The sequence below is a fragment of the Callithrix jacchus genome, chromosome 2 (assembly GCF_049354715.1).
Source record: "Callithrix jacchus isolate 240 chromosome 2, calJac240_pri, whole genome shotgun sequence".
Taxonomy (NCBI): Eukaryota; Metazoa; Chordata; class Mammalia; order Primates; family Cebidae; genus Callithrix; species Callithrix jacchus.
Window position 1 is genome coordinate 123,317,655 of NC_133503.1, and position 19,468 is coordinate 123,337,122.

General features: G+C 36.5%; 1 pseudogene; it reads right to left on the reverse strand.

Annotated features, from left to right (window-relative positions):
- Positions 1-2,791: 2,791 nt before the first annotated feature.
- Positions 2,792-2,920, reverse strand: LOC118151727 (small nucleolar RNA U3; annotated as a pseudogene).
- Positions 2,921-19,468: the final 16,548 nt, after the last annotated feature.

The window sequence follows — 19,468 nt, forward strand, 5'->3', positions numbered from 1 at the left end:
AAAGCTCAGATAGTTGTAGGTATGATGTCTTATTTCTGGGTTCTGTATTCTGTTCCACTGGTCTATGTATCTATTCTGATACCAGCGCCATGCTGTTTTGATTACTGTAGCCCTGTAGAATAGTTTGAAGTCAGATAGCATTGTACCTTCAGCTTTGTTCTTTTTGCTTAGGATTGCCTAGGCAATTTGGGCTCTTTTTTTCATATAAATTTAAAAAAATAGTTTTCACTACTTCTCTGAAGAATGTTAATGGTAGTTAATAATTTATGGATTAAATAGAAATGGCATTTAATCCATAAATTATTTTGGGCAGTATGGCCATTTTCAAAATATTGATTCTTCCTATCCATGAGTATGGAATGTTTTTCCACTTGTTTGTGTCATCTCTGGTTTCTTTCAGTGATGGTTTGTAGTTCTCCTTGTAGAAGTCTTTCATCTCCCTAGTTAGCTGTTTTCCTAGATATTTTATTCTTCTTCTGGCAATTGTGAATGGGAGTTTGTTCCTGATTTGGTTCTTGGCTTTGCTGTTGTTGGTGTATAGAAATGCTAGTGTTTTTTGAACATTGATTTTGTATTCTGAGACTTTGCTGAAGTTGTTTATCAGCTTAAGAAGCCTTTAAGCTTAAACCATGGGGTTTTCTAGATATAAGATTACATCATCTGCAAATAGACATAGTTTGACTTTCTCTTCCTATTTGAATGCTCTTTATTTCTTTATCTTGCCTGATTGCCCTTGCCAGAATTTCAAATACTATGTTTAAATAAGAGTGGTGAGAAAGTGCATCTTGTCTTGTGCCAATTTTCAAGGCTAATTCTTCCAGCTTTTGCCAATTCAGTATGATGTTGGCTATGAGTTTTTCATAGATGGCTCTTATTATTTTGAGGTATGTTCCTTCAATATCTATTTTATTGGGAGTTTTAAACATAAATGGATGTTGAAATTTTTATCAAAAGCCTTTTCTGCATCTATTGAGATAATCATGTGGTCTTTGTCTTTAGTTCTGTTTATGTGATGAATAACATTTATTAATTTGCATATATTAACCAACCTTGCATCCTGAGGATAAAGCCAACTTGATTGTGGCGAATAAGCTTTTTAATGTGCTGCTGAATTCAGTTTGCCATTATTCTGTTGAGAGTTTTTATATCAATATCCATCAAAGATATTGGCCTACAGTTTTCTTTTTGTGTTATATCTCTGCCAGGTTTTAGTATCAGTATGATACTGGACTCATATAATGAGTTAGAGAGGAGTTCCTCCTCCTCAATTTTTTGGAATAGTTTCAGTAAGAGTGGTACCAACTCTTCTTTGTACATCTGGTAGACTACAGCTGTGAATCTCTCTGGTCCTGGGCTGTTTGTTTGTTTCTTTGTTTTTCTGTGGGATATTTATTACTGCCTCAATTTCACAGCTTGTTATTGGTCTATTTGGGGATTCAGTTTCTTTCTGGTTAAGTCTTGGGAGTGTATGTGTCCCAGAATGTATCCATTTCTTCTAGATTTTCTAATTACGAGCATACAGGTTGTTTGTATTTCTGTGGGATCAGTGTAATATCATCTTTGTTGTTCTGATTGTGTTTATTTGATTCTTCTCTCTTTTCTTCTTTATTAGTCTAGCTAGTAGTCTATTTTATTAATTTTTTAAATTAGCTCCTAGATTTATTGATCTTTTGAATGTTTTTTTATGTTTCTATCTCCAGTTCAGTTCTAATTTTGCTTATTTCTTGTTTTCTGCTAGCTTTTGGATTTGTTTGCTCTTTATTCTCTAGTTCTTTAGTTGTTTAGGTTATTAATGTGAGATCTTTCTACCTTTCTAATGTGGGCATTTAGTGCTATAAATTTCCCAGCTAATACTGCCTTAGTTGTGTTCCAGAAATTCTGGTATGTTGTATCTTTGTTTTCATTAGTTTCAAAGAACTTCTTGATTTCTGCCTTCTTTCATTATTTACCCAAAATTCATTCAGGAGCAGGTTATTCAATTTCCATGTAATTGTATGGGTTTAAGTGAACTTCTTAGTCTGGATTTTACATTTGATTGTGCTGTGGTCTGAGAGGCTGTTATTATTTCAGTTCTTTTGTGTTTGCTGAAGAGTGTTTTACTTCTGATTATGTGATCGATTCCAGAATAAATGCCATATGGTGATAAAAAATGAATATCCTGTTGTGTTGAGGTGGAAAGTTCTATATATTTCTGTAAGGTCCACTTGATCTAGGGCTAAGTTCAAGTCCTGAATATCTTTGTTAGTTTTTTGTCTTGATGATCTGTTAAATATTGCCAGTGGGGTGTAAAATCTCCCACTATTAGTGTGTGGGAGTCTAAGTCTCTTTGAAGGTCTCTAAGAACTCACTTTATGACTCTGAGTGCTCATGTGTTAGGTGCATATATACATTTATGATAGTAAGCTCTTCTTGTTGAATTGAATGCTTTACCATTACATAATGCCTTCTTTGTCTTTTATGATATTTGCTGGTTTAAAGTCTGTTTTGTCAGAAACTAGGTTTTCATCCCTTGCTTTTTTCTGTTTTCCATTTACTTGGTAAGTTTTCCTCTCCCCTCCTATTTTGAGCCTATGTGTGTCATTGCTGTGAGATAATCTCTTGAAGACAGCATAAGAATTGGTTCTGGTTCTTTATCCAGCTTGCCACTCTGTGTTTTTTAATTGGGGCATTTAGTCCATTTACATTTAAGATTAGTATTGACATGTTTGGATTTGATCCTGTCATCATGATCTTAGCTGTTTATTTTGCAAATTTGTCCATGTGGTTGCTTTATTGTGTCACTTGTCTATGTACTTCAGTGTGCTTTTGCAGTGGCTGGTAATGGTCTTTCCTTTCCTTATTTAGTTTTCTCATGCTCTCCATGTTCAGAGAAACTTCTCTAGGAATGAACTATAGAAATGGTCCCTAAAAGTATAGTCTTTGTAAAAGGCTTTGAAAGCAGAAAATGTGAGTCCTCCAACATTATACTATTTCACGATTGTTTTGGCTATTAGGGGACACTCACAATTCATACGAGTTTGAGAATTAGCTGTTTCTTCTTTTCAAAAAAGGTCATTGGAATTTTCATAAAGATTGCGTTAAATATATAGATTTATTTGGGTAGTATGACCTCATAACAATATTGAGTTTTCAAAATTATTCACACTAATAAGTTTTATTTTATTTAAGTCTTCTGAAATTTCTTTCAGTAATATGTTGTAATTTTCAGTATACAAGTCTCTCACCTCTATATTAATCAGGGTTCTCCAGAGAGACAGAACCAATAGGATATATATGGAAATATGTAGAAGGGTATTTATTATTTAGCATTGGTTCACACAATTACTGAGGCTGAGAAGTCTCATGATCTGCCATTTGCAAGCTGAAGACCCCAGAAAGCTGATGGCATAGTTTCAGCCCAAATGAGAAAGCCTGACACTGGAGGGCTAAGAGTGTTAAGTCCAAATCTGAAAGCCTGAGAACCAAGATCACTGATGTCTGAGGGCAGAAGAAAATTGATTCCCCAGCCCAAGCATAGAGCCAATTTACTCTTCTTCTGCCTTTTTGTTCTAGTCAACCTTCAGCAGATTGGAGGATATTCACACATATCAGTGAGGATAATCTTCTTTATTCAGCCTACCACTTCCAATATTAATCTCTTTTGAAAACATCCTCACAGACACATCCAGAAATATTTTATTAGCAATATGGGCATCTCTTAGCCCAGATGACACATAAAATTAACCATCATAATATCCTTGACTAATTTTGGGGGGACATTTTATTCCTTTGATATTACTGTAAATTGAATTAATTTCTTAATTTCTTCTTCAGATTGTTTATTAGAGGTATATAAGAGCACAATTGATTTATAGGCATTGATCTTGTACTCAAAAACTTTGCTGAATTTGTTTATTAGATTTAGTAGCTTTTTTTGTGGATTATTGGGAGTTTCTATCACATCTTCTGGAAACAGAGATAGTTTTACTCTTTTACTTCAATTTTGATGCCTTTTGTTTCTTTTTCTTGTCCAGTTACTCTGGCTAGAACTTTCAGTACACTTTGAATAGCAATAATCAAGGCAGCTTCCTTGTTTTGTTCCTGATCTTAGAGAAAATGCTTTTGTTCTTTGATCATTGAGTATAATGTGCATAGCTGTGGGTTTTCTGCAAAGCCTTATATTGTGTTGAGGAAGTATTCTTTCATCTTTTGGCCTAGTTTGCTCTTTGTTTTTTTCTAACTTTTAAGATACAAAGTTAGGTTACTGATCTTTACTTACATTTTAAATTTGTTTTCATTTTTTTAGTTTTCATTTGTTTTTTCCAGCAGTTCTTTTTTTTAATAGTTCTTCTTTTCTTTTTTCATGAATGTTGTATCCCCTTAAGTGAGTTGGTATTTTTCTTTGACTGCTTACCAGGAGTCAACCAGCCACTGGGCTGCCTTAGGTGGTGTCAGTTCTAAGAGTGGTGCTAATCTCAGTGGCCTATACCTCAGTGAGCTTAGCCACAGAGGAGCCAGCAAGTTACCAGTGCTCTGTCTGACAATGCAAAGAAATCTCTCTGCCTTTAGACTCTTCTGTTTTAAAGACAAGTTTTCTAGCCATTCCATCTACAAGTAGAGAGAACTCACTAGCCCACTTAATAAAATTCCCTGTATCTTCTCAGATACACCAACCTTGAATACAGCCCCTAAAGATAGTCACAAGAATCTCCATGAGCCAAAATATTCTCCCCACTTGTTATTTCAGGGCTCTTTGCTACTGGTGCACAATCTATTTTCTATTCCAGGAGGGCAATTTTAATATGTCCTCTATTTTCAGACCTGGAAAAGCTCAAGGCTTCTAGCATCATATTTTCCCACACCTCTGCCTAGCAACATAGCAACTGCTGACTCAGGAAAGGTAGTTATCTAAACTGAAGTTAAGAACATACACAGGGCAACAGTGGTATATTTTAGCTGCCATCTTCTTGGTTGTTTTAAAATATGTATATATAGAGACCAGGCATGGCAACTCACGCTTATAATCCTGGCACTTTGGGAGGCTGAGGCAGGTGGATCATTTGAGGTCAAGAGCTTGGGACAAGCCTGACCAACATGGTGAAATGCCCTCTCTACTGAAACTACAAAAAATTAGCTGGGCATGGTGGTGCATGCCTGTAATCCTAGCTACTCGGAAGACTGAGGGAGGAGAATTGAGTGAACCCAGGAGACGAAGATTGCAGTGAGCCAAGATCATGACACTGCAGTCCAGCCTGGGCAACAGAATAAGACTCCAACTAAAAAAAATAAAAATAATAAATAAAATATATGAATAGGTATTTATTTATTTATTTATTGTACTTTAGATTTTGGGGTATATGTGCAGATCATGCAGGATCGTTGCACAGGTACACACATGACAATGTTGTTTGCTGCCTCCATTCCCCCCATCATCTACATTTGGTAATTATTTTTTTAATTTAGCAAACAGTTTCGTGTGTCTTGCAGCCATCCTTTATACATTGGAATGCATCTTAGAATTTTAAATGGGAAGTATGATTAATATACAAAAATTTCATATATGGGTAAATTTTCAGGTATCCGTCTCAATTATTCATCTACCTTGTGTAAATAATATAATCACCATTATATTATAATAGAGGCAGAAGAATCGCTTGAACCCAGGAGGTGGAGGTTGCAGTGAGCTGAGATCACACCACTGCCCTCCAGCCTGGCGACATAGTGAGATTCCATATCAAAAGAAAAGAAAATCTCTTCCATATATTTTCTCCAAGCAAAATGCAAAGCTTCACTTATTTCTTGTCAGGAAATATTTTTTTAAGTCACAGAAAATAGATCAATTGAAATGTTGGAATAAACTTACTAGTCAGAAAATCTACCCAAAGTCATCAGAACTGGTGACTGATCACAGTCCAAACAGATTGTAATTGGACATACATGGTATCATGATCCTAATAATCTTTATAAGGCAGTGGTTCTTAAATGGCATTTAGTTTTCAGTCATTGACAATAAATGGATTGTTATAAGCCCCCAGATAACTTTTTGAAACTGTTATTAATAAACACTGCCCACACTTCCAAAAATCTATTGCAAGGTTTTTTCCTTCTTAAAATATTTTTCTCTAGTTTTCCAAATTGTGAACAAGTTAGTGTTTCAAACTCTCTCACACAATTTACATTTGACTGATTACCCAACCACATTAAAATACAAAAAGTATATTCCTCATTATTCATATACTTTATATATAGCAATAATTTTGAGATTATCTCAAATCATGTTTGCAAATGTATATTAAAATTATAACAGTTTTACCCTTTTGCTTACAGTAGTCTCATAAGCTACTCATTTGTCACCATTAACATAGCAAGAGATTTTTCACCAGCTAATGATAGATGAATAAATAGTAATTTAAGAAGTTGCTACACATAATATTACCTTATATATCTGTACTTTGCTGATTTGTCTTAGAGTTTTCAAATACTTGTTTTTATTTTGTTAGTATGCTTATCTTTTGACAAGTAAGAGAAATGAAACCATTCTTTAATTATACTAGTAAACAAGAAATAAGTGGGAAATTTTGCTTGCACAGTTACATGATATTCAAATTAACTGATTCTAAATTTTAAAAGGAAAAGATACTATCAGTTTTATTTTTGTTTTTGTTTTTGTTTTAAAATGGAGTCTTGCTCTGTTACCAGGCTGGAGTGTAGTGGTGCAATCTTGTCTCACTGCAATCTCCAACTCCTTATTCAAGCAATTCTCCTGCCTCACCCTCTCAAGTAGCTGGGATTACAGGGACGTACCACCACATCCAGCTACTTTTTATAATTTTAGCAGAGATAGGGTTTCACCATGATGGCCAGGATGGTCTCGTTCCGCTGACTTTGTGATCCACCCACCTCAACCTCCCAAAGTGTTGGGATTACAGGCATAAGCCACGGTGCCCTGCCTCAGTTTTATATCTTTGTCATTATCTACACATACATTTAATAGCTTTTTAAAAAATACTAATTTTATTTTATATTTGAATAGCTTACCAATACTTCCCATCTGAACAAGATTTCTCTGCTTGCAGCTGGTCTTTGCTTATGACTCTATAAGGTAACATACTGTGATTTGGAAGTACAGCTGTGACTAAAAGTTCCAGTGCACTACTCATGCCACATTTCACAATGAACATAGTGCAGACTGTTGCACAGGATTCAGACTTCACTCAAAGATTTACCCAAATTGTGTATCAGCCACGTATATTCATAACTCATGGACAATTTTATTTTTAATAACTTTTAATATAATAATAGTATTTTTTGTAATTTTGGGAGACAAGGAAAATTATGAAGAAGCAGCTAATGTTAATGAAATACACTTACCACTAAATTTACATTTCAGTGTGTATCTTTTTATAAATAGATACATATAGTCCCCCCAAGTAGAGACCATACTATACATATTATTTTGAAGACTACTTTCCATCCTAAGTATAATATCATACAATTTTTAAACATACTGGGGATTTGTTTAAGTTGCAATTCTTCTGAGTTATAATTGTAACTATACCTTCATTCCATGCTCAGAATAGCAAATATGTTTCTTATACACACCCAACTGCTCCTTGAATTTTGCCTAGATACTGTTAAGAATTTACTCTCTTTTAAATAATTGGTAAGAATGAGTACTGGCCAGGCGCGGTGGCTCACGCCTATAATCCCAGCACTTTGGGAGGCCGAGGTGGGTGGATCACGAGGTCAAGAGATCGAGACCATCCTAGTCAACATGGTGAAACCCCGTCTCTACTAAAAATACAAAAATTAGCTGCATGGTGGCACGTGCCTGTAATCCCAGCTACTCGGGAGGCTGAGGCAGGAGAATTGCCTGAACCCAGGAGGCGGATGTTGCAGTGAGCCGAGATCGCGCCATTGCACTGGGTAACAAGAGGGAAATTCCATTTCAAAAAAAGAAAAAAAAGAAAAGAATGAGTACCCTAGTGGCTTAAACTCATAATAGTTGTGGCTTATTCAAGGTGAAAGGTTTCTTAGTAGTTGTATTTTAATTATTAAACTCTAAATTGTATTAGCATTTTCACTTTTTTTCTTATACTTTCAAGATTTTTTAAGATTCAGGGGTACATGTGAAGGTTGTTACATGGGTTTATTGCATGATCCTAAGGTTTGGGATACAATTGATCCTGTCACCTAGGGAGTGAGCATAGTATATCCAATAGTTTTACAGCCCCTGCCCCCCCTTCCTCTCCTACCATCCTTATGTCCTTGAGTGCCCATGTATATCTCCCACTTGTAAGTAAGAAAATGAGGTATTTGGTTGTCTGTTCTTGCATTAATTCTCTTAGGATAATGGCTTCCAGGTGCATCCAATTTGCTGCAAAGGACATCATTCTTTTTTTTTTTTTCTGCCTGTGAGTATTAGCATTTTTTAAAAATTCAAGTCTCTGTAAAAAACCTAGGACGAGCTACTGTGTATGTGAGATTTTTGTTGTTAGTTCTTTTTTTTTATTAAGGCACATTTAGGGGTGTTATTCTAAATGATGAGAATTATTTGATACTTTAGTATTTATGAAAGTTAAAAGTAGCATTCATAAGTAGATAGTGAGTTTTTTTGTTTTGCATCCAATTTATTCAAACACTTCCTTTTGCAAAGGTTACTTAGAAATTAACTATGAACCCATTAAGAGGCTGACTTGTGTGTTCCTCTTCATCCTCAGTGTCTAAGACAAAAATTTTTGTTTGTTGCTGCTACTACTGCTTCTACTGGTGTTCATAAAATTGGTAGGAAAATTATATTGCTTTCTGTTTTACTCTATTTTCATCAATAATTTGAGAGAGTTAATGAATACTTAGGTAACCTCCAAGATGGAGTTCAACAAGCATGATATAATAAAGCAAAAAAATCAAAGTTATCTCTTGTAGAAGTATTAAAAAGACTTTGAAATCTGGGTATAAAAAATGATTTGGGTGGGTCAGTTTTGTGCCCAGGTTCATAAGCAAAGCTCCTGCAGTGAAGAACTCACATATCCCTTATTACTCCGCCCTGACTTTCTCTCTATTCTTGCACACTAAATAAGGCCCTCAGACCTTTGGCCTTGACAGATAATGTATTTTATGACAATTACTACTGCTCGTTAAGCATCCTTCATTTTTAGTAACAAACTATATTCTTAAGATTTAACATATCAGCTACAAAACACCAAAATATTATTGGTGTTCAACTTATTTATTGGTGTTTGACCTTAGAGAAAACAAATATGATTTGAATGGTATCCCTGGACCATAGATACTGAAGTCCTGAAGCATGCGAGTGTGGATTGACTACAGATATCAGAGGTCACCATCTACGATTCCTCAGAGGATGGGGCTACAAAAAACAGTATCTCCTAGAGTTTCTATGGTGTTAGGCCTCATGTTTAAATCTTTAATCCATCTAGAGTTAATTTTTGTATAAGGTGTAAGGAAGGGATCCAGTTTCAGCTTTCTGCATACGGATAGCCAGTTTTCCCAACACCATTTATTAAATGGGGAATCCTCTCCCCAGTGCTTGTTTTTTTCAGGTTTGTCAAAGATCAGATGGCTGTAGTTGTGTGGTGTTCCTTCTGAGGCCTCTGTTCTGTTCCATTGGTCTAAATCTCTGTTTTGGTGCCAATACTATGCTGTTTGATTATAGTAGCCTTGTAATATTGTTTGAAGTCATGTAGCATGATGCCTCCAGCTTTATTTTAATTTTAATTTTGCTTAGGATTGTCTTAGCTATGTGGACTCTTTTTTTGGTTCCATATGAAGTCTAAGGTGGTTTTTTCCAATTCTGTGAAGAAAGTCATTGGTAGCATGATGGGGATAGCACTGAATCTGTAAATTACTTTGGGCATTATGGCCATTTTCATGATATTGATTCTTCCTAACCATGAGCATGGAATATTTATGGATCTGTTTTTGTCCTCTCTTATTTCCTTGAGCAGTGGTTTGTAGTTCTCCTTGAAGAGCTCCTTTACATCCCCTGTTAGTTGTTTTCCTAGGTATGTTAATCTGTTTGTAGCAATTGTGAATGGGAGTTCACTCGTGACTTGGCTCTCCATTTGCTTATTATTGGTGTATAGGAATGCTTGTGAGTTTTGCACATTGATTTTTATATCCTGAGACTGCTGAAGTTGCTTATCAGCTTAAGGAGATTTTGGGCTGAGACAATGGGGTTTTTGAAATATACAGTCATGTCACCTGCAAACAGGTGACAATTTGTTGTCCCCTCTTCCTATTCAAATACCCTTTATTTCTTTCTCTTGCCTGATGACCCTAGCCAGGACTTCCAATGCTATTTTAGAAAACCTAGCCAGTACCATTCAGGACATAGGCATGGGCAAGGACTTCATGACCAAAACACCAAAAGCAATGGCAACAAAAGCCAAAATAGACAAGTGAGATCTAATTAAATTTAAGAGTTTCTGCACAGCAAAAGAAGCTCTCAATAGAGTGAACCAGCAACCAACAGAATGGGAAAAATTTTTTCAACCTACCCATCAGACAGAGGGCTAATAATATCCAGAATCTATGAAGAACTTAAACAAATTTACAGGCAAAGAACAAACAACCCCATCAAAAAGTGGGCAAAGTATATGAACAAACACTTTTCAAAAGAAGACATTTATGCAGCCAAAAAACATATGAAAACAAGCTCATCATCACTGGTCATTAGAGAAATGCAAATCTAAACCACAATGAGATACCATCTCATGCCAATTAGAATGGCCTTCATTAAAAAATCAGGAGACAACAGATGCTGGAGAGGATGTGGAGAAATAGGAACACTTTTACACAGTTGGTGGAAGTGTAAATTAGTTCAACCATTGTGGAAGACAGTGTGGCGATTCCTCAAGGATCTAGAAATATAAATTCCAATTGACCCAGCAATCCAATTACTTGGTGCATACCCAAAGGATTATAAATCATTCTATTAAAAAGATGCATGTACGCATATGTTTATTGTGGCACTGTTCACAATAGCAAAGACTTGGAACCCACCCAAATGCCCATCAAAGATAGACTATATAAAGAAAATGTGGCACGTATACACCATGGAATACTATGCAGCCATAAAAAAGATGAGTTAATGTCCTTTGTAGGGACATGGATGAAACGAAACCATCATCCTCAGCAAACTGACACAAGAACATAAAACCAAACACCACCTGTTCTCCCTTGTAAGTGGGTGTTGAACAATGAGAATACATGGACACAGGGAGGGGAACATCACACCCTGGGGCCTGGGGGTTGGAGGACTATGGGAGAAATAGCAGGCGGTGGGAGGATTGGGGAGGGATAGCATTAGGAGAAATACCTAAGGTAGATGAAGGGGCAATGGATGCAGCAAACCACCACCATGTCACATGTATACCTATGTAACAAACCTGCACAATCTGCACATTTACCCCAGAACTTAAAGTAAAATTAATTAATTAATTAATTAAAAACAGTATCTCCAAGTTGGCAATGAAGTTTTTATTTGCAGGCTTTCCCCCTGGATGCTTGCTAATGATGAGAAGGCTAAACTGCGTGGCAAAGTGAAGACTGTTTCTTTTCTTTTTTTTTTTGAGACGGAGTTTCGCTCTTGTTACCCAGGCTGGAGTGCAATGGCATGATCTCGGCTCACCGTAATCTCCGCCTCCTGAGTTCAGGCAATTTTCCTGCCTCTGCCTCCTGAGTAGCTGGGATTACAGGCACGCGCCACCGTGCCCAGCTAATTTTTTTGTATTTTTGATAGAGACGGGGTTTCACCGTCTTTGACCAGGATGGTCTCCATCTCTTGACCTCGTGATCCACTCGCCTCGGCCTCCCAAAGTGCTGGGATTACAGGCGTGAGCCACCGCGCCCAGCGTGAAGACTGTTTCAATAGGAAAAGAGCCTTAGTAGTTACAAAGTTTTGTGAAACTCTGGAGTGCTCAGCTTGGTACAATTACATTATATATTTGCCATGATTTCATTATATATCATGAGGTCAGTATGTTTTATCAGATTCTGTAAATCTGACATTTGTGGCCTTATCAGATCATCCCTATGATTTCCTAAATTCTAAGGTATATGGGTAGAGAAGTCTCAATACCAATAACACTGTACTTACCTTAAATTTCTATTTATATTCTTAATACTCATAAGTAAATTAATGCTTAAAATAAATGTATTTCCTTATTTTTAATGTTTTTATTAAAAATAAATAAGCTCATAACATTTCCTGCAGTCTAGTCTGTAGTCTATCACTTCTTACAACCGATTTAGATAATGGGGTTTGGGGAAACACGGAAGTGAAGACAGAAGAAAATATCATAGATGGCAAAAAGGTAACTAAAACTGATAGAAAGAACTCCATAAACATAAAACCTCTCTGTATATTCACTTTCTTGGACCATTTATGATTTAAATCGATGATTTGCTATAAAATATTTGTATTGACTACATGAAATTTACTTGACTGACTTTTTTTCTTCATTAAGGTTTCAAAAGTGAACCGTAAACCCTAAAAAATAGCCCATCTTCATTTTCCTCTTTCTTGGAAACTGTCTTAATATAAGAGTTTTGCTTTCTTTCCCCATTTCAGCTTTATCAGCATTTCTGTCTATATCAAGCATATTTATGCATATAATCACATACTATTATCTTCTCTATCTCTTTTCAGTTTGCATGAATACAACTTAAGTCATTTAAAGATCCCAGATATGTGCTAATTACAGTGTCCACCCTAAAGGTATCAGTAAATCAGACTGCTGCAAATCTAGCCTCTCAGTGTAGTACTTTGAAATGCCCTAGGATGCATAAGGGTATTGAAACACATCAACCCCAGAGAACAAAATTTATCACCCCTGTCAAATAATACTCACACTGATGAATTCTGACATTCACCTCAATATAAGTCAGAATCCACTTATTATTTAATTAGCCAATTCTATGTAATATTTGCCATTAAGTTTGACAACATATGCAGCTTCTTTCTTTTCTCATATTATGGTATAATGTAACATGAATTAAAAAGGAATCTAAAATTGAAAGTTCAATCTTCAAAGTCATGTATTCTTTGACCTGCTGTTTGACATTCTTTCAGTGATATTAGTTTTTGTGAAAAATTAAACCCTGTTGTAGCATTGTAAGTTCTGTGACATTTTTTAAATGCAACTTCTTGACATCAAATTTAGAATTATTTCTATGGGTAGTTTATGGGTAACATAATGGCCCATATGGTTTATCTGAAATATGATTGTTATTCAAATAGTCTTCATCCCAAATATACATTTATTAAAAAACTGAGCCACATTTCCTAATCATGTGGAAATGGTGGGATTTTCCTATACAATCAAACGTGCTTCTAATTCCACTTCTTGTATAGGTGATATAGCTAGATCTCTAAGACTAGCAGCAAAGTGAATAATCATTCAGTTAAGCACCTCATTGCCCTAAACCTCATTAAAAAGAAAAAAACTCTCTGAAATCCAAGTGCCTGTGAACACTTGCATGATACAGTGTATAGAAACTGTTCTGTTAACCAGCATGCTGCCCCTCATTACATTGTTCTACTAACAATATCCTCTTCTTTTGTGGAATTTTTCTTTCCCCGTTTCATCCATGTGTTTCTAGTGGGGACTGTCATTAGTATACCACTTCCCTAGTCAGAAGTTGGGTGAGTCCACAACTCATACTGAGACCAACTAATGGCTCCATTCCCAAGGCCACAGTGATCTTGTTAACAACAAATGGGTGACTCAGGCTGAACCAGAGGACATCTTAGTGATCCAGGATTTTTCTTGGCCCCTTTGTCAGACTTGCAACAGGGCTGAATATTTACTCTGTCTGTGGTGCTCAACCCCTTGCAGAAGGGAGCACGTGAGCGAGTGAATGTGGGACCCAGCGGGCCACTCTGGGCGCTGTCACAGGAATAAGCTTCTTGCAGGGCCCACAGCAGGCCAGACCAGTCATGAATGAGTGAGTGGAGGATCTGGCTGGCCAGCACCTCTGGGTGCCAGCAGGAGCAAGCTCCCTGCAGGATCGAGGGCCAGACCAGATGTGAGTGAGCAAGTGAGGGGTCCGGCCAGCTGCTCCAGGCACCAGCAGGAGCAAGCCTTGTGCGGGAACTGTGCCTGCAACCCTGAGGCCCCAGAGGGCATGTTATAGTGCTCTCTTAGCTCCGCTGTCTGTGGATATCTGTCTGTTAACAACTCAGTTGACCCGTTGCCTCCTCACATGAAGCAGCTGTCCTCCACCAGTGAGGGCAAAGGGCCAGTGTAACTGCCTTTTTGTGTAACCGCACTTGGCGTCTCCCGAGCTCTTGTCAGAATCCAAGAAGAATGAGGTCAGGCAGACACTTCAAGGGTAGTGAAGGCAGAGAATTTTATTGAGCAATGGAAATGGCTCTCAGTGGAGAGGAGAGGGGAGTTAGAGAGGTGAATGAAGGGCAGGTAGTCTTCCCTGAAGTCAGTTTGTCTCCTCCCTGAGGTCTGGCTGCCTCTTCCCCAATGATAAGGCATCTCCCTTCCCCAAAATTTGGCAATCTCTCCTCTCTTCTGAGTGAGTCTGGAATCTTTATACACATAGAATGGGGGTGGGGCAGGCCACAGGTAGTTTTGGAAAAGGCAACATTTGATTGGCTCTTTCTGAATAATGCCTTTTTTTTTTTTTTTGAGACCCATTCCTCTCTGTCTCCCAGGCTGGTGTGCAGTAGCACCATCTCCCAGGTTCAAGTAATTCTCTGCCTCAGCCTCCCAAGTAGCTGGGATTACAGGCACCTGCCACCACACCTGGCTAATTTTTTGTATTTTTAGTAGAGATGGGGTTTCACCATGTTGACCAGGCTAGTCTTGAACTTCTGACCCCGTGATCACCCGCCTCAGCCTCCGAAAGTGCTGGGATTACAGGTGTGAGCCACTTGCACCTGGCCTGAGTAATATCTTTTTACCAATCAGGAGAGAGTGGGCCAACAGGAATGGAAGTTCATACTTTGGGCTGCTGATTTCAGACTTTTCAGCTGGAAGGTAGAATTTCACTGGGACCAGCTCCTGTCTACCTAGAATTTCTCTGCCTCTATCTTTAGTAGGATATAACTGAAAATTCGAAGAATCTCCTTTTTGTCTCTTGAGTTACATAGATGGGAAGTTTTTAGTCTGGAGTAGTCTAGAGCCATATTCCCAATTCTGGAGAAAATTTATCTGGAATAGGAAAATCTGATATGCAGAATAAATCAGAGATAAGAATCAGTGAAAGGAAGTAACTGGGTAAAGTTTATAAATTCTGTCGTTTCTCAGTCCAGTTCCATACTTCCATATGTTGCAGGTTGTTTATATTAGACAATAAATTTCTCATATTTGCCTAAGTTAGTTGAGTTGAGGTTTTGTCACTTGCAACTATAAGAATTTTAGATACACTGGAATATCTGGAAGTCTTAATGGTATTTTTCAGGAAGTCTAACAGCTTCTGATTAGCCCTAAAAAGTGCTTAAAAGAAAAGCGAACTTGCATCTAAGCAGATATGATATGCAATACACACAAAATACATATTGTTATAGTAACACAATAACTGCTTTTAATACTCTGTCTCAAGGAGGAAGCAGCATTTATAAAGATTTTCAGAGCATGAGGTCTTCTTAGATAGTCTGAATCCTGGTTATTCTACATCCCAGCTGTGTGTATTGAGCAATTTACATAAAGTCTTCAGTCTCTGTTTTCTTATCTGTAAGACAGATATGAAAATAAATATCTTATTTGATTATTACAGTGTCTGTCACATATAAGGTGCTCAAAAATAGTATCTATAATTAATATCTCATTATACTATTTAAGGCACTTATATATAACTAAGGTGTCCTAACCAAATATCTTATTTAGCATAATGAGTCCAAAAACTTCATTAATTTAAAATATTTAGTGGGTATTTACTACTTGTAGAGATAAATAAGGCTTATAGCTTTCACTTACAGAAGTTACAGTTTTGCAGAAGAGAGTGTAAATATGCATATATTGTGGAATTCCACCAAATGGGACACTTATTAGTGTCTTGGGAAACAACACACAATATAGAATTATTGTGTCTGGAAATTTACCTTGACAGAGTTACCTAAACAAACTCTTGTGAGCCCTCTTTAGTATAGGTTTATAGACAGACTTCTAATCAGAAACTATAAAAGCCAGATGATAAAAGATTTCTTTCTTTTTAAAAAAATATATTTGGGGGCAAAGTGCAGATGTTTTACATGCATAATTTGCATAGCGGTGAAGTCTGTTTTTGGTGTAGCCATCACCAAAATACTCATCATACCTAATAGGTACTTGTTGAACTCTCACCCCTTTTTTTGTCTTCAGTGTCTTATTTTTCCACTCCATATATCCATGTGTACCCACTGGTTAGCTCTCAATTGTGAAAACATGCAGTATTTGACTACTTCAGAGTTACTTCACTTAGGATAATGGCCTTCATTTCCATCCATGTTGCTGCAAAAGAAAGATTTTATTTTTTATGGCTGAATAGTATTCCATGGGGTGTGTGTGTGTGTGTGTGTGTATATATATATGTATATATGTGATATATATATATATCACATTTCCTTTATTCAGTCCTCCATTGGTGGACACTTAGGTTCATTCTGTATCTTTAATATTGTGAATAGTGCTGTGATAAAAATACAGGTACCTTTTTGATATAATGGTTTCTTTCCATATGGCTAGATAACCAGTAGTGGGATTACTAGGTCAAGTAGTAGTTCTATTTTTAATACTTTGTGAAATCTCCATACCATTTTTCATAGAAGCTGTACAAATTTACTTTCCCACCAACAGTGTATAGTCATTCCCCTTTCTCTCAGTCCTCACCAACCTCTGTGAGTTTTTTTTACTTCACCCCTTGGTAAAAGCCAAGGTAACAGCCATTCCAACTGATAAGAGATGGTATCTAATTGCAATTTAGATTTTCATTTATTTAATAATTGGTGATAATTAATGTTTTATATATTTTTGCTGCTTGTATGTCTTCTTTTGAAACTATCTGTTCATATCTCTTGCCATATTTAATGAGGTTGTTTGTTCTTTTATTCTGATTGAATTGAGTTCCTTATAGATTCTGAATATTAGCCCATTTTCAGATAATGGCTTGCAAATATTTTTTTCCCAATCCGTAGTCTGTCTGTTTCCTTTATTGATTTTTTTTTTTCTGTGCGGAAGCATTTTAAATTAAGTCTCATTTGTCATTGTTTTGTTGTGTTCGCCTTTGAGGACTTGGTCATAAATTCCTTGCTTAGGCCAATATCCGAAAGATTTTTTCCTAAGTTTTCTCCTTTGATTTTTGTTATATCAGGTCTTATGTGTAGGTCTTTATCTCGTCTTGAGTTCATGTTTGTATGTGGTGAAAGACACTGGGTCCAGTTTCATTCTTTGACATATGGCTATTCAGTTTCCCCATCACCCTCATTGAATATAATGTATTTTCTCCAGTGTATATTTGTTAATGTTATTGAAGATGAGTTGGTTTTAGGTATGTGATTTTATTTGTGGGTTTAATTGATCTATGTGTCTATTTTTGTACCAGTATCATGCTGTTTTGGTTGCTATAGCCTTGTAGAATAATTTGAAGTTAGAAAATATGATACCTCCAGCTTTGTTCCTTTTTTTTTCTTAGGATGTGTTTGACTATTTGGGTTCTTTGTTGTTTCCAAGCAAATTCTGGGATTTTTAAAAATTCTGTGAAAATTTACATTGGTAATTTTATAGGTCCTGAACTGAATCTGTAAATTTCTTTGGGTAGTATGGTCATTCTAATGACATTGATTCTTCCAACCTATGAGTATGGAATGTTTTTTCATTTGTTTGTGTCATCTATGATACTTTGTAGTTCTCCTTGTAGAGATCTCTTACCTCTTTGTTTAAATATATTGTTCTATTTTTTGTAGCTATTGCAAAAGAAATAGAGTTATTCAGGACCAGGCACAGTAGCTCATGCCTGTAATCCCAGCACTTTGGGAGCCCAAGGTGGGTGAATCATATGAGGAGCAGGAATTCGTGACCAGCCTGACCAACATGGAGAAACTCTATCTCCACTAAAAATACAAAACAAAAAAAATTAGCCAGGTGTGGTGGTGCATGCCTGTAATCCCAGCTACTCAGGAGGCTGAGACAGGAGAATTGCTTAAACCCAGGAGGCAGATGTTGCAGTGAGCCAAGATGGCAGCATTGTACTCCAGCCTGGGCAACAAGAATGAAACTCTGTTGTAAAAAATAAAAAATTGAGTTCTTCATTTGGTCCTCAACTAGATTATTATTGGTGTATAAAAATGTTACTGATTTCTTTATATTAATATTGCATCCTGAAACTTTACTGAATTTATTTACCAAGTCTAAGAGTTTTTTGGTGGAGTCTTTATGGTTTTCTAGATAGAAAATTCATGCATCAACACACAGGGATAATTTGACTTCCTTCTTTCCAATTTGAACGTCTTCCCCACTGCTCTCCAGTCTGATTGTTCTGGCAAGAACTACCACACTATGTTGAATAAGAGCAGTGAAAGTAGGCATCTTTGTCTTGCTCCAGTGCTTAGAAATAATGCTTTTAACTTTTGTTATTAAGTAGGATGTTGCCTATGGGTTTGTCATATATGACCTTTACTATGTTGAAGCATGTAATCCATTTACATTCAAGTTGATATTGATATGTGAGGCTTTGTTCCTATCATATTGTTGTTTCCAAATTTTAAAATAACTTCGTTTCTTTCTTGACCTGTCTTTTTGTCTTTGTGATTTCATGAAATTCTGTCATGTTGCCATTTGATTCCTTTCTCTTACTCCATTGTGTGATTGTTTAATAAGAACTGTTAGTTTTATATTTCCATGTGTTTTTATAAAGGTGAATATCAACCTATCATTTATTTCCATGTTAAAACTCCTTTGAGCATTTCATGTAGGGCTGGTCTAATGGTGACAAATTCCCTCAGTGTTTGCTTGCTGGGGAAAGAATTTATTTTTCCTTCATTTTAAAAGCTCATTCTGCCAGGATATAAAATTCTAGATTGATGGCTTTTTTTTTTCTTTTAGCTTTTTGAAAATGACACCACATTCCCTTTTTTATTTTTTTGAATGGAACAAATAGCTTTAATTTAGGCAGTCTGAGTTCTTCACCCCATTCTCTTTTGGCCTGTAAAGTTTCTGCTAAAAATTTTTGCTGTTAGCATGATGGGGTTTTCTTCATAGGTGACTATACACTTATCTTTGATTTTTCCCATAGTGGAAAGAGGGAACAGAGTGAGCATCCAACTTCCATGTCCTTTTACGCTATTGCCAAGAAGGCTGCCTCTCACTTACCTCACTCAGAACAATGAGGGTATCTATACAACTATATCAGCTAATCTGCCTGTGGCCTATTGGGCCAGCTGACCAGCATGTAGACCCCAGTAGCCAGACAATCCATAAACTTTGACATCTGGTGTTCCACATACCACCACAGCTGGAAGCAATACATTTCCACA